Here is a 13,623-nt window from a genome sequence, read left to right as displayed (position 1 = left end):
GACATACATATGTAGCACAATGTAATATATATGTATTATACGCACAGTGTAATCCCCGAGTGATGCCATCACCTGCATGCAGCCTATAGAAACAGCTTAAGGGGGAAACAGTAACAGAATGTAATTAGCAGATGAGATAATGTATAGTGCAAGCTGCTACTTTCTGTCTGGGCTGAACTATTGCTGTGATAGGATCAAAACCTGCAAAACCAATCCCACATTCAATGAATTCAACAGATTATTGACATATCTACAACTATCTATGTGGCCAATGTGAATGAAAGATGCTCCACGAGTAAAAAAGAAGGCTCAGGGAGAAGAGCAAGAAGATGTATTCAGAGCACTGAAGCACATTGAATGTTTTTCTTCACATGGTGAAATACTTACATCACCCAGTATTGAAACATAGAATGACTTCATATGTATGCATAATAAAATATAATGTATGATAAAAGAACCATAGAACATAGAAGGTATGTCACAAGCAGATGCTCTTCATCGTACATGTAAAGAGAAAATGTATATATGTTGTAGCGACTAATGTGACTGTATTGTTCATGTAAATGTATGATCCTTTAAGTGGGATGAACAGACGCTTTTGTTTATATTCCGACAATAGCGTGCCACAGCGTATCTTAGGCTCCTGCAAAAGAACATCTCTTAAAATGGTCTTTTGAAGTAGTGATCAGGATGCAAGATTGGATGTCTGTGTGTGTGTGTGATTTGGGTTACGTCTTCTCATCTGGTCTTGGCATTATGGAGTCAAGCTTGTTTTCTTTTTTTCTCCTCCTTTGCCTCGCAAGTTGCTCCCACCATCTGGCACCAGGCTTTGAAAACCAGGCCAAGTCTCTCCCACCAGAATGGCATGAAAATATACCCACATATACCCAGCCGTCCTGTCGCTCCCTCTCAAGTCAGCCGCAGACTACAAGCAAAGATAACAGGGTTGGTGGGTTGAATGAAATACGGATGAATTTGATGGGTCAGTAGAGACACAAGATGTGGTGTATTAGGGTGAAATTACACTTGAAAAGGCATTTAGGTGATTTAGTGTCTGGTAGGCTTAGATTCAAATTCAAAGATGCAGTTATAAGATTTACAAATGTCCTTTTTTTATTCAGGTCAAACCTCTACAATCAGCAAAGAGATGCAGAGAGTGAGCTCGGTTAAACGAGTCAGGCTGGAGAAAGAGACAGGCGGAGTGAAGGAGAGAATTGGTTCAGAGCTCCAATGACTTGTTTGTGTAGTTAACTTTCTGCTCCCGTCAGCGTTGAGGAACTCCATTGACTCCCTTCTGTCGGAGGCCAGGGTCATTTGCATAACCTATTCCCCTCTCTCGCTACCAGTTGCCTCAGCCTCTACCATAGTCTCTGTTTACTCTGAGCGACTGAGGCCATGTTGGGTCGCTCCACTGCTGTGCCGAGTCGATTCCCCTGTCTGTGGCTGGGCTTTAATTGCCTTGGTTTTATGCTGGGTCAGGCCATGTGCAATACACACTCCTTAGTAGGTCTGATGGTGACAATGACCTTTAAATTGTCCCCCCTCCCTCCCTATCTCTCTCTCTCTCTCTCTCTCTCTCTCTCTCTCTCTCTCTCCCTCTCTCTCTCTCTCTCTCTCTCTCTCTCACAAACAAACACAGTGTGCTTGCTTCTGAGTTTCTTATTTCTATTTACTAGCATCTTTTTTTTTTAAGAGAGGCCCGTGAATAAAAAGCTTAAAGCATTACTGCTAATATGCCACAGCAAGAAAATTGACAGTAAGCTGGTGAAATGTATTCATATATACACAGTATCAGTCAAAAGACTGGATACACTTTCTCATTCATGTGAATGGTGAGGTTGGTACAAACTTTTGGCTGGTATCGTATATATACAGTATAACCTATTGTGTCCATAACTTGAGATGGTTAGGCTAATTTGGACACTGGCATGTAATAGACTGGCACATCATTGAGTCTCAACACTGTTTTGAGTACAATTTGGGAAGATGAATTGAAAATTGTAAATGATTTTGGAGTCTGTAAGAGAAAAAATTGTTAATACCATCTGTGCAGTTTATCATGCTCATTTTCTATATATGACATAACAGATGGCAAGAAAAATGGTGAAACTAGCCTTCAACACTATAGCTGAGTGTTTGGGGGAAATGAAATGTGTACTTCGATTTAATATAATGTATTATTTATTATTATTACTTATTTAATTCTTTTTCTTTATTTTTTAACCAACATGGATATTTTAAAAGTGTTAAATGTATGTAATAAATAAAGTACTGTCCATGGTATGCACACTACTCTTTCTGCATTTGATATGCTGTATTTTACAATTACAGCTGCATGACACACCTGTCAGTTATGATGCAAAATAAGTGATTCATAAGTGCTGGAGTCATAGAGCTCACCATAAATCACATTTTACATTTTGTTGAGTGTATTATATACGGAACAGTGAATGGGGGAGTAATTTCAGAAACAGCGTTGGTATCAGTCTAAGAAATATAATGAAGGCAATTACAGTAAATATATCACTGTGCTGCTTGTGTCCAACCCTAACACCTTCACATACTGTATTTGTTTCCCTTAATCCACAATGAATCATGCCAGCTGCTGCGCTGCTGTGTATGGGTGGAGATATTGATACCCAAACTGGTGAAGCCACAGCAGGTGTTTTTACCTTTGACATATGATGCAAAACACTTCCTGGCATCACTAATTGTGGGATTGCTGAAGGTTTCATGTGTTGAGCCTATTGGGAGTATTGCGGCAGCAGTTTTTCACCCTGAATTATTCACAGTGGATTAGTCCTTAAAAACCCAGAAATACCCCTGCCCGAAGAGCTGAACTGGGTGCTGCATGTATCATTTTTTAGCTGCATACTTTGTGTGTTGGGAAATCTCAAAAAGGTTGCAGACAGGAAATCATATTTGATAGATTGGTCAAGGAGCATGGAAAACGTGACAAAATAGTGTGGTCATGACTTCTTCATAATGTCATCAGTGCTGTGTGGAAAGTAAGAAGCTGTGATATGAAATAATGAGGGATGATGCAATCGATGCACCAACATATCTAATGTCAAAGGTACAGTTGTGAAAATGTATGCATCTCCTTGTAATGGGACCTGTAATAAAAAAAGAAGAAAAAAAGATTCTCTTTTGGTGAAACACTGACTTGTGGAACTGATTCACTTTTTGTGAAACTCTGACTTGTGGAACTGGCATATTTTGACAATTACGTAGCATTGGCACAGGTAGGAAGGAGTTCGACTGAGTGCCATCTAGTTTAATGGAGCAGCCAACAAGATCAAAGAGGCAAACATCAAAACCCTGGAAGACTCCTGGATGCTGTGTTTTTGAAGCACCACCGCACTTGCATTGTCTTTAGTGCATCGCTGTGCCCAGTTACATGTGCTCTTATCACTTCTGACTTACTCCAGTGAAGAAAGTCAGGATTCCAAAACTAGTGTCTTTACAAACTCTGAAAAGAGAGAGCGAGAGAGAGAGAGAGAGAGAGAAGCTGTTGGTATGGGCTAAAATATATTTACTCTCTGGACTTTGGCCTTGTTTAAATCATTATCTTGTTTAATTACTTTCTAGCTGAGAGTTAAAGAAAAGCAAAAAAGAAAGCAGATAGGTGGATAGTAATATACAGTAAAGGGCAGAAATGATTGGCAGACAGAGTTTTGTCCTGACATGTCTCAAGCTCTCTGTCTAGCATGTATTGATATACAATATTGCTTAATTAATACAAGACTCAATCTGGTACAATTTAAAGTGGTACATAGAATACCCTATTTAGGTGTTTTCCAGAGGAATTAATTGTATCCAAATGCATCTGCTCTATGTAACAAATGTAAAATCACATAGGCTTCTCTTTACACGTCAATTATAGTCATGTACAAAGCTACATTTCCTTTGGTCTTCAATCTTTGACTTCTTTTCCAAAGCTTTCAGAAAGAACCTGGAAGCCAAATCCTCTCGTGGCAATACTAAGAGCCACAGAAGACGCTCAGTTGAACCATTGGACACATAGGTGGGCACTAATGCTGTTCTCTGTCACTGCCAAGAAACACATACTACAAAAATGGAAGTCAGACTGTGCCTACTTTTGAAATGTGGCTCAGAGAAATTGGTGATATTCTCCACTTGGAACGACTTGGAACAAAGATTCAAACTAGCTGGAAGACTAGAAAAAACACATTAAACCTCGGGAACAGCTTTGGCACAGCACTCAATCACTCCTAGGAAAAATTAAGAGATGAAAATGGTGAATGAAAGTGGTGTATTTATATGTTTTAGTGGCACTTCTCTTCTTCTTTCCTTTTTATGTCTGCTAAATATGAAGCTAGCTCCAGCAGGCAGTTGGTTGAGCTTAGCATAAACACTGGAAGTAGCAGGAAACAGCTAGCTAGCTCTATTCACCTGCTAGCCCTAGCGCCATATTTAGCATGCAGACATTTGAGCGGCAAGAAATCAATTAAGCATGTTTTCTGTAGTGTGTCTTTGTGTGTTACACAGTTAATGAAGCATAAAATCAAGCTTAGCTTAGCCACTGATGTTTGTAGCCACACGGATTTAAACAACCAAGCATTGTTCGATACCTGTTCCACTCATTATCCACTTGGAAATGGATTTCAGAAGGTATTATCATTACTACTGTCATACTGAATTATATACTGTGTATTTTACATGGCACTCAAGAGCAGGAAAGGTATGCAAGAGGTTCAACTGTATTCTAGTTTCAATTTCCTGAGTAAAATAATAGATGTGCTCATTTAGGCCTGTAATGTATTCAGAAAGCTTTCCACAGAGTTTATATTCCCACGTTGGCACTGGGATATAGTCTGATTTCATATTGATTTAGCTTTAATATCAGATGTAATGATAAGAAAGCAGGTAGTGAATAGCATTCTAGTATAGATGGGCCATAATTGCTGAGTCAACAGATAGGACAGACATCCTATCTAGCTGTATAATGGAGTGAAAAAAAAGATGATTCACAAATGTGTTTCTTTTAGAATAGGCCAGGACGATGAAAATATGGGTAAATGGATGTATGTAACATGTATCTGTTTACAGCTCAAGTGGATCAGTTCATGTGGGAGAAAGATAAAGTAGAGAGGGGACATGAATAATGGATGAAGCTAGCATGGAAGAACACATAGATGCGGGATGGATGAAAAGATTAATGAACTTCCACAGTACAAATGTAAGTAAAACAGACATGAGTTACTTCAAATGGCGAAACGAGGAAAAACATATCTTAGTTTCTATTTTATTTATTTTAAATAACCTTAAATACATTCAGCATGAGCTCACATTTACCACTGGAATCTGGCATGGCAAGTACATCAAAGGTAACATTAAAAGATTGGATTAATAGACGTAATGGAAAAGAGGAAAGGGGAGGCCCACTGAGAAAGCAGTATTAAAAATACATGCATTCAAGCAGTTTGCTCTTGTTTTGATACTATGAGTATCTCAAACTACCCTTAACCCAAAGGTCAGCATAACAGCTCCAGTGTAAGAGGTCTCAGTGCTAAAGCTTTGTCATAAATAGAGGGGCTCACACTATCCCTAGATGATTCCTGGGTATTATAAAGCATCAATCCTTCAGCAACATGTGTTTCTGGAATTAGACCTACTGTATATCTGCCTAAAGCTGAAGGAATCAGACCATTAGTAGTGAGGCTATTCATGCACTTTGACATACATCTGTTTGGTTGTCAGTACAATTACAGTCAAGATCTCTCTTGTGAAAACCAAAGTCTAGCTCCGACGCGGAGAACTGCTCTCAAACATATGATGGTATATTTTGATATGAGTAAGGCAAAGCCAGGCAAGTTTATGTGGCAATTTCATACTAGAAGGCAAATCAAAGCACTTTAATAAATGCATTATAAACATATACTATGAGAAATACAGGACAAGACATAACATCATCATTTTAAACTATAAAATCCATTTAAAAAAATGAAAGCTGTGAAATAAACCCACAGGATGTAACATTTCTAAAGTCAACAAAGGTCCATGGTGCAGCACTGAACACTCAGTACTGTGAGAAAAAGTAGTTTTGAAAGGAATTATGAACAAAGGAGACAGTGTATGCCGGCTCCAGCCATCATTAGCATGTATTAATGTAAATGCATGCTACTGATTGTCTTTATTCTAACTTTTGCTAAATATTTTGTTTAAATCAACTCCCACTCCTATTTAAATGTTCAACATTATCGACTTTTAACATCCATTGATCCACCCCAAAAACAAAAATATGACGGTAATTTAAAAAATTTGAAAAACAACAACAAAAACACATTATTTTCAGAATCAATAGTCCATTAATTATTTTTCAATTAATCAAGCAATCACTTGTTTGGTTGATCAATGTCAGAAAATGGATTAGAAATGCTTTAGAAAATACTAAAATTGTTTTTTTTGTTGAAACAATACTACAAAACCCAATAGAAAATAATAAAAACAGGTGCAATAACGTAGAAAAGCAAAATATCAATTGCAAATGTTTGGCATTTTAACTTAATGATCACTGATCGGCTTTGTTGGGTAAATTTTCAGCAACATATTATTTTACACTATGAAAAGTGTTTCCTTCCTCGGCTCCAGAGATCTAATCACCTGGCGCATTTCCTGCCGTTGATGTGTTCTTTGTGGCTTCTGGGGCGCATTTATGACCTAGCATGCTGGTTAACATCACTTTCCCCATCATGACCAACACTAAAGGCCACCGCACACACTTTGTAAAATGTGTGTTTGTTTCTTAACATTCTTTGTGTTTTAAATATTTACATGGAGATATACATTGGGCAGCTCAGCTATTTCATTAAGGTTACACTTACAGCCACGTAGCAGTGGTGGGTGGCGGTTTGTTGGTTGCTCCTTGTAAACAGTAACATATGTCTTCGTGTCTCAAACCAGGACACGGTGTCCAAACGGAAAACAAAATCATGTGCTCCTAGACGCTACATCATAAAGGGGGCCAGTCTGAGCCACTAACAGCTGCAAAGAGATGGAAAGTTTGCATAAAACATATTTGAGAATTTGAAAGGTGGGTAAACAACTTTTTGTGTGTTTATACTCGAGTACAGCTCTGTGTATAAGTGTAAAAAAAAAAAAAAAAAGAAGGAACTATGGGAGATTTATGGGGGAAATTATGAAACAGGAGCAAGGTTGGAGTGGGAGGTGAAAATACAGGACAAACCCTCGAGAAAACAGGCGAGCTTAAGAACCTTGTGGACCCAGTACATGCTGAAATGGAGGGTTCACTGACTTCAGACACGAGGCACATCTCGTTAATCACATACTGCACCTATTCATTCATTCCTTCTTTCTCTCACATGCTTCCTCCGTGTTATCTTATCCTCTCAAGTGGTCAACAGCAGACACAACAATGCCTCACTTCTTTCCACTGCTCATCATATAAGTGAGGTTATATATCCAATATTCATTTTTATTAATAAATCATTTGTGTACAGCGTGCACAGCAGCAGCTCAAAAATCATTTATACTGCTTACAGCCTCAATGGTATAAAAACCAAACACTGCGACTACACCAAAACACACATAATAAAAGTGTTATCTGCGGCTCTATTTAAAACAGCTAACTCCTGCAGAGGTTGAATAAGTGCTGTCTGCTGGGTAACTTTGTCAACATCGTAATCATCTTTGATTGGTGTTTCGTCGCAGTAGAAAACACAACAGATGCTGCCTCATTACCCATACAGTCTGAATTCACGCGCACGCACCGCACACTCACACACAGATACACACACACACACATATAAGCATGTGCACAGGAAGTGGGCGTGAGGGGTAATTTGTTGCTTTTATTTCTTGCTTTGGATTTGAAATGATGTGTTTTATTTAGTTTTTGTGCGTTTCCGAAAAAGAAAAGAAAAATGTCATCTGAACTGCTTTTGAAGGTTTAAATGAACCTAAAATGCACATATACACTCATGCATAGACTGCCTATGAACTGTGGTTCACATGAACACAAACAACATCAGTATAGCACAAACCACACGCTGGTCCCTCCCACCGATGGGAGACGGAAACAGCGCACCCAGAGGATAATGGATTAGTATAGATTTAAGAAGATTCCACTGTTTGTTAAGCTCTTAGCTAAGTGTGTGTGTATGGGTGTGTGTGTTTGTGTGTGTGTGTGTGTGTCCTATATCAAGCACAACCCCTCTTTTAGATAAAAAAATTCCATAATAGAGACACCGTGTTTAATCTGTCACTTGAGATGGGCGGGGAGAGGGAAGTGTTTTTTATGTGTGTATGTGTGTGTGTGTGTGTGTGTGTGTGTTTGTGTTCAAGAGGTTGACCAACAACACACAACTTTAAGCTTATGATTCTAGCCAGAAATAAATGTCCAATACACCCAACACACACGTACCAATCCTACCTCCAAGGCACTCAAAGGTGTCCATTTAATACCACGCGCACTTACCCACACTGATTCACTGCATCTCAGCAAGAAAATCTATCTAAATGGACTTTGTAGATGAACTCCATGATTTCCTCTGAGCTTAGACACAAGCCTGTTCAAAAAAAAAAGAGAAATATATATTTTCCATCGACACTAAATCTGTTACTGTAAATGAGCCGCTTCGTGTCGCTGAGCTTCAAGAACTGCTTCAGGCTATAAACACTTGGAGATCCCAGCCGTGGACTGTCAGATTGCATGAGTGTGTGCCCCCGCTAAATACAGGCTATTTGGGATTTTAATAATAGATCAATAATGCATGCAGTAAAGATTACTGTAGTGCAAACTGGAAAATCCACTTAAATTCTAGTTAACATCATATCTTTCCCCATGTGCATCACGCTCTATGATTTTTTATTTTTCTTGTTGTTTGCCTGTAGCTGTAGCTGTGTCATTCTTAGGCATCCTTATGTTTGCTGCTCCATCCCTCCCTCACTTTATCTCCTCCTTCTCCCTCTCTCGTCATCTTTATCAACACCCCACCGACCCGCCTCACCCTCTCCACTTTGTTTTCCCCCCTAAACTACATCTCCCCTCTCTTAAACCCCCCAGTTTGGAAAAAAAACATGGATGAGCACCACACACAGTGCATCTACAGCCCCCACCGCTTCCTCCACTGCCTTCCCTCCCAATCTCAGTGACCTGACCATCTGTGACTGAGAATTCCAGTCTTTAACTAAACCCCCGTCATACTGGTGTCTGTGCCTGGAGTGTGTGAGTGTGTGTAGCGCTGGTGGTGGTGGTGTTGGTGGTGGAGTTGGTGGAGGGGAGGGCGGGCGGTGCCGGAGCAGGGGTAAGCTCCACTCAAAGCTGTCGTAAACACCACTAATGCATCGCTAAACTTGGGGAATCTCGTGTGCCTCGGCGCGTGTGTTTGCGCGTGTTTGTGTGTGTCTAGTGCGCACGCACACGCACACACACACACACACAGCCGACTAATCCCTCATAAACCTACATTTTATCGCTTATCACACCATTAGCTCAGCTGTGGCATTCTGCCTGGAGATGTCAAAACGGAGGGACTACAAGAGTCTGTGCTATTTCTTTGTTGCTCCATGCGTAGACTCCACATTTCCCTGGGCTTTGTGAGAGATGAAAAGAATTATGTCCTTCTCAGCTGGGAAACAATGTAATATTAACCACATCCAGTCTTTTTTGGGGTTTATGAAGCCAAAACTGTAAAACAAGATGTAAAATTAGACACTATGAAGCGCAGCTCTGGGAAATACGTTGTTTTCTTCATTTAAAGTTGACTTTGTCAGCCTTCACCAAAGTAAGCAGCAATGCTAACCATATTTGAAATGTTTACTTTTTTCATCTGCGGGGAAACTGATATTGATGTGATTAATGCTTTGCTGCTTGCTGGATTCGCACCGTAAACACACTAAATTTTGTCTGGAAGAGATTTGATGGAATAGTGAAAAAAAAATTTCCACACATTTCTCTCGCTCTCCCCCCTGACAAACAAACGCACACATACACACAGAGGTAGCAGACAGGCTTTGTGAGGCTGTCTACAGAGTGGCGTCAGTGACAGAGAGCGATCTCCTGGGGGGTTTGAGCTGGGGAGCGAGGTGACACTGTAACAGTCTCTGATAAACTCAGGAGCTGGGAAAGCGTGCACGTTTATGTGAGCGCGCGTGTGTGTGTGCACATGTACGTGCATACACATGACCTCATCTGTCACTATCTGTCTTTGCATTTGTTTGTTTGTGAGTCAGTGCAGGTGTCACTGAGTGTGTCTGTTAGAACACATTTGTATGTGTGTATATATATATGCGTGTGTGTGTGTGTATATGTGTGTGTGTGTGTAACTCAGATTGCTACGTACAAAATGCTTCACTTGTCAGCCACAGACCCTGTTTCGCTCAGAGGCCTACACTCCACACATCTCAGTGTCTGCGTCATGGCGACAAGAGCATCTTTACACTGAGGTTTAGGTGCTGTGTGCATTTTCCAAAGACTGAGCTGAAATCCAAAGTCAGTTGCGGGAAATTAAAAAAAAAAAAAAAAATCCCAAAAGTTATTATGAGGAAATTGTTTCTCCAACAGCTGAAAGCTTGAAATTTTAAATGTATTTCAAGATAAACGCTGCAGTCAGTAAACCATAGCCCACTCAAGTCTCACTGATGTCATTCAAAAACAGCATGACTGGCAATAAGAGTTAATGAAAAAAAGAAGTGTATTTTGCATTACACACATTTTCCATAAAACAACTGCTTTGTTTTTTCTAATATAGATTGTTTTGTATTGTGACAAACTCAGCCAAGCTTGCTGCATTTGTAACAGTAGCTGACCAGATATTCACTAATTAAATGAACTGTGCTTTCAGAATGCATCATTGCAATTTGCTCACTCACTGTACAGCACTGTTAGTCCCACTGTAAACACAAATGGCATCTAATGCTTTTTAAAAAAAAATTGTAGTTGCCTTATTTTCTCAACAAAGTCAATTCCCCTGTGTGAATATAGTGTGTAATTATGCAAATACTAAATAATCACCCAATCTTACTGTAGGCGTTATTATCACACAGCTGTCCCAGATATATGGGCTAGTAGGAGACTACTTAACCTACTAGAAGGTTTAGGAATTTTTTACCAAGTCAGTGTTGATAGAGGCCAGGAGGCACAGAAAGCCTGTTATTAAAATTAAATTAAACTCATCCCTTTGGTGCTCTAAAATCTAGCAACCATAGAAAGCTTGCAAAAATCTGTACCAGCTAACAAGCTAATCATTGCATATATTCACTCAACACATGCACATTTCTCACAATAAAGGTTAAAAACACATTTAATGCTGGAACTATATTAAAATCATGCATTTTCCACTGAGAATAAAATGAATGGCAGCCATTTTTTTGTGTATGCATAAAGAAGCTTGACGGTTGTATAACAGCACATGCCTGACATACACAGGCCCTCTGCATACACTGGGCCCCACTAACACTGGCTCACTGAAATGATGCTAAATGAGTAATAACATTCTTCTGAACCTATAGTAGGTTTTGCAGGCCTCCACAAGACCATGTATTTGAACCAGATGAGTGATGGTAACACAATAGGCTGACAAACAGTCAAATCAGGTAGAATAATCTGTCTCAGGGATGTGGTAAAAACTCCCATTTCATGGCGACCCATGTGTCAGTCTACTTAAGACAGCAAAGACACACTTGAGAAAGGTGAGGCGAGGTTAAAGAAAAATCACAACAACATTCTGTAGGGAACAAAGTAGGAAACATGAAAATATAATAAATCAAAATTTGCATTTTAATGATGTCAACATTTGATTTCAGCTTAACACTGGGTGGTCATGTTTGGGTTTTGTACTTAAGTTGTTTGACTCGGCTGTCACAATTAAATGAAGCAGCATCTTTTATATTCCTGCCTTTGTTTTTGTTTTATTTATGTCATTTTTTATTTTTTCAGCTTAATGAGGAATCAACTCTCAACCTCTGAATTTATAAATATGTCTGATGCCACAATTTGATTTGCCACTTGGCCCCATGTGGTTAATATTCATTTTTATGTTAAAATAGACTAAAATAGACCAGTTAGAGAGTCAGTGACAAGCATCTTGAGCTCTCTATCAATCTAATACCAAGACAAAAGATAGATTTTCGCTTTTTTCCCTTAAAAACAAAAAACGGAATTACTATGAGCTTCCATGATGATACAAGAAACAAGCACAGTATACACTAACTGTCAAAAAAAGTTCAAATTCATGGTAATACTGCCGTGACGAGGTATGGCTCCCATAATTTCTGAGCAATTTGAATAATTTCCTGGGAGGTTTGTGGGAGAGAATGTTGTAATTAAATATAAAATGTAATTAAATATGTAAATACATAATGTGATATCAATTATAGGGAATTTGAGACAATGTCACGGGACATTAGCATTTGTTGATTTCCAGAGAAAGTTTCTTTTAAGAACCTTCAAGACATCATCCTTTTAAACCTTTTTTCTTTCCAAATATAAAGACACATTTTTGGATGCCCAGCTGATCTGCTGCACACTGACTAAAAGATAGTTTATTTAATGCTAAATTACATATTGCAGGGAACGTCCTATGACATTACAGCAACATTGGCAGTGGGTGATATCAATAAAATCCTGTATTACACTATATGTAATGTTATATTGTGACATTTAATATATATCACGGTGTAGTAAACTGTCTGAAAGTCTATTGGGAAACTGTTTATGGATGAAATAACCAGGCGGGAATGTCTGTCTTTCACACTTAAATACCAATTTAAAAGAATCTAGCTTCTTCAACTGAAATAATTTAAAAAATCCAATATTGCCATAACCAGTCCTGCTCATTGATTTGCAACACTGTTCACAGCAGTCTAAAGAGATATAAAATGGATAGCTACCACAGTGTGAACAGTATGGATCCAACATTTATTTCATTTCATGGTATATATTGTCAAATTTCCAGACCCTAAGGGATGGGATATGCTATAAAAGAACTAATTAGTACCACATGTCGAAGGTGGTGTGAGAGGGAAGCTGTTAGAGAATGGGGGTAAAAACTAAATCATTTAAATATGGGGATAATGCTGCTTATTTCTTGAGAATCCTAGCTAGAAAGCATTCAGAATATTCCTCTCATTTGTGGTTGTGAACAATCCCCATCAGCACCTCCAATTCTGAAGTTTGTATAGTTGTAGTACAAGGGCGGTTGAGATACTGTTCAGCCATTCAATAAGCACTTAGGAGAATACTGGCGCCTAACATGACAGTCTCTTTCTAGGAATTTATTAGAGAACTACGAGAAGGACACCGTGCACTAAAACAGCCCAAGTCTTATAAAAGCATAAGCTGGATGGTCATGTTTGTGTCTGACAAATAAGGATTTCCCAGCCTATAGAACAAAAGTCAGTAATGAACTGGGAAGCACTGCAATAGCTATGTGTTCATCTTATTTCTTGCTCATCCAGAGCCTCGCAGGGCAAGAATGTGTGCACAAGGATGAGTCCCACTGATGTAACCTTCTCAGAGTCAGCAGAGAAACCTTCCTTATTGCTAATAATCCAATGTCGGTTCGGGTCGTACAAACACAGTGCACCTCCCACCACTATGTTCTACACTGCGGTGACCGTGGCGACCTGCTGGCCATT

The sequence above is a fragment of the Scomber japonicus genome, chromosome 2 (assembly GCF_027409825.1).
Source record: "Scomber japonicus isolate fScoJap1 chromosome 2, fScoJap1.pri, whole genome shotgun sequence".
NCBI lineage: Eukaryota > Metazoa > Chordata > Actinopteri > Scombriformes > Scombridae > Scomber > Scomber japonicus.
Note: the sequence above shows the minus strand (reverse complement) of the source record.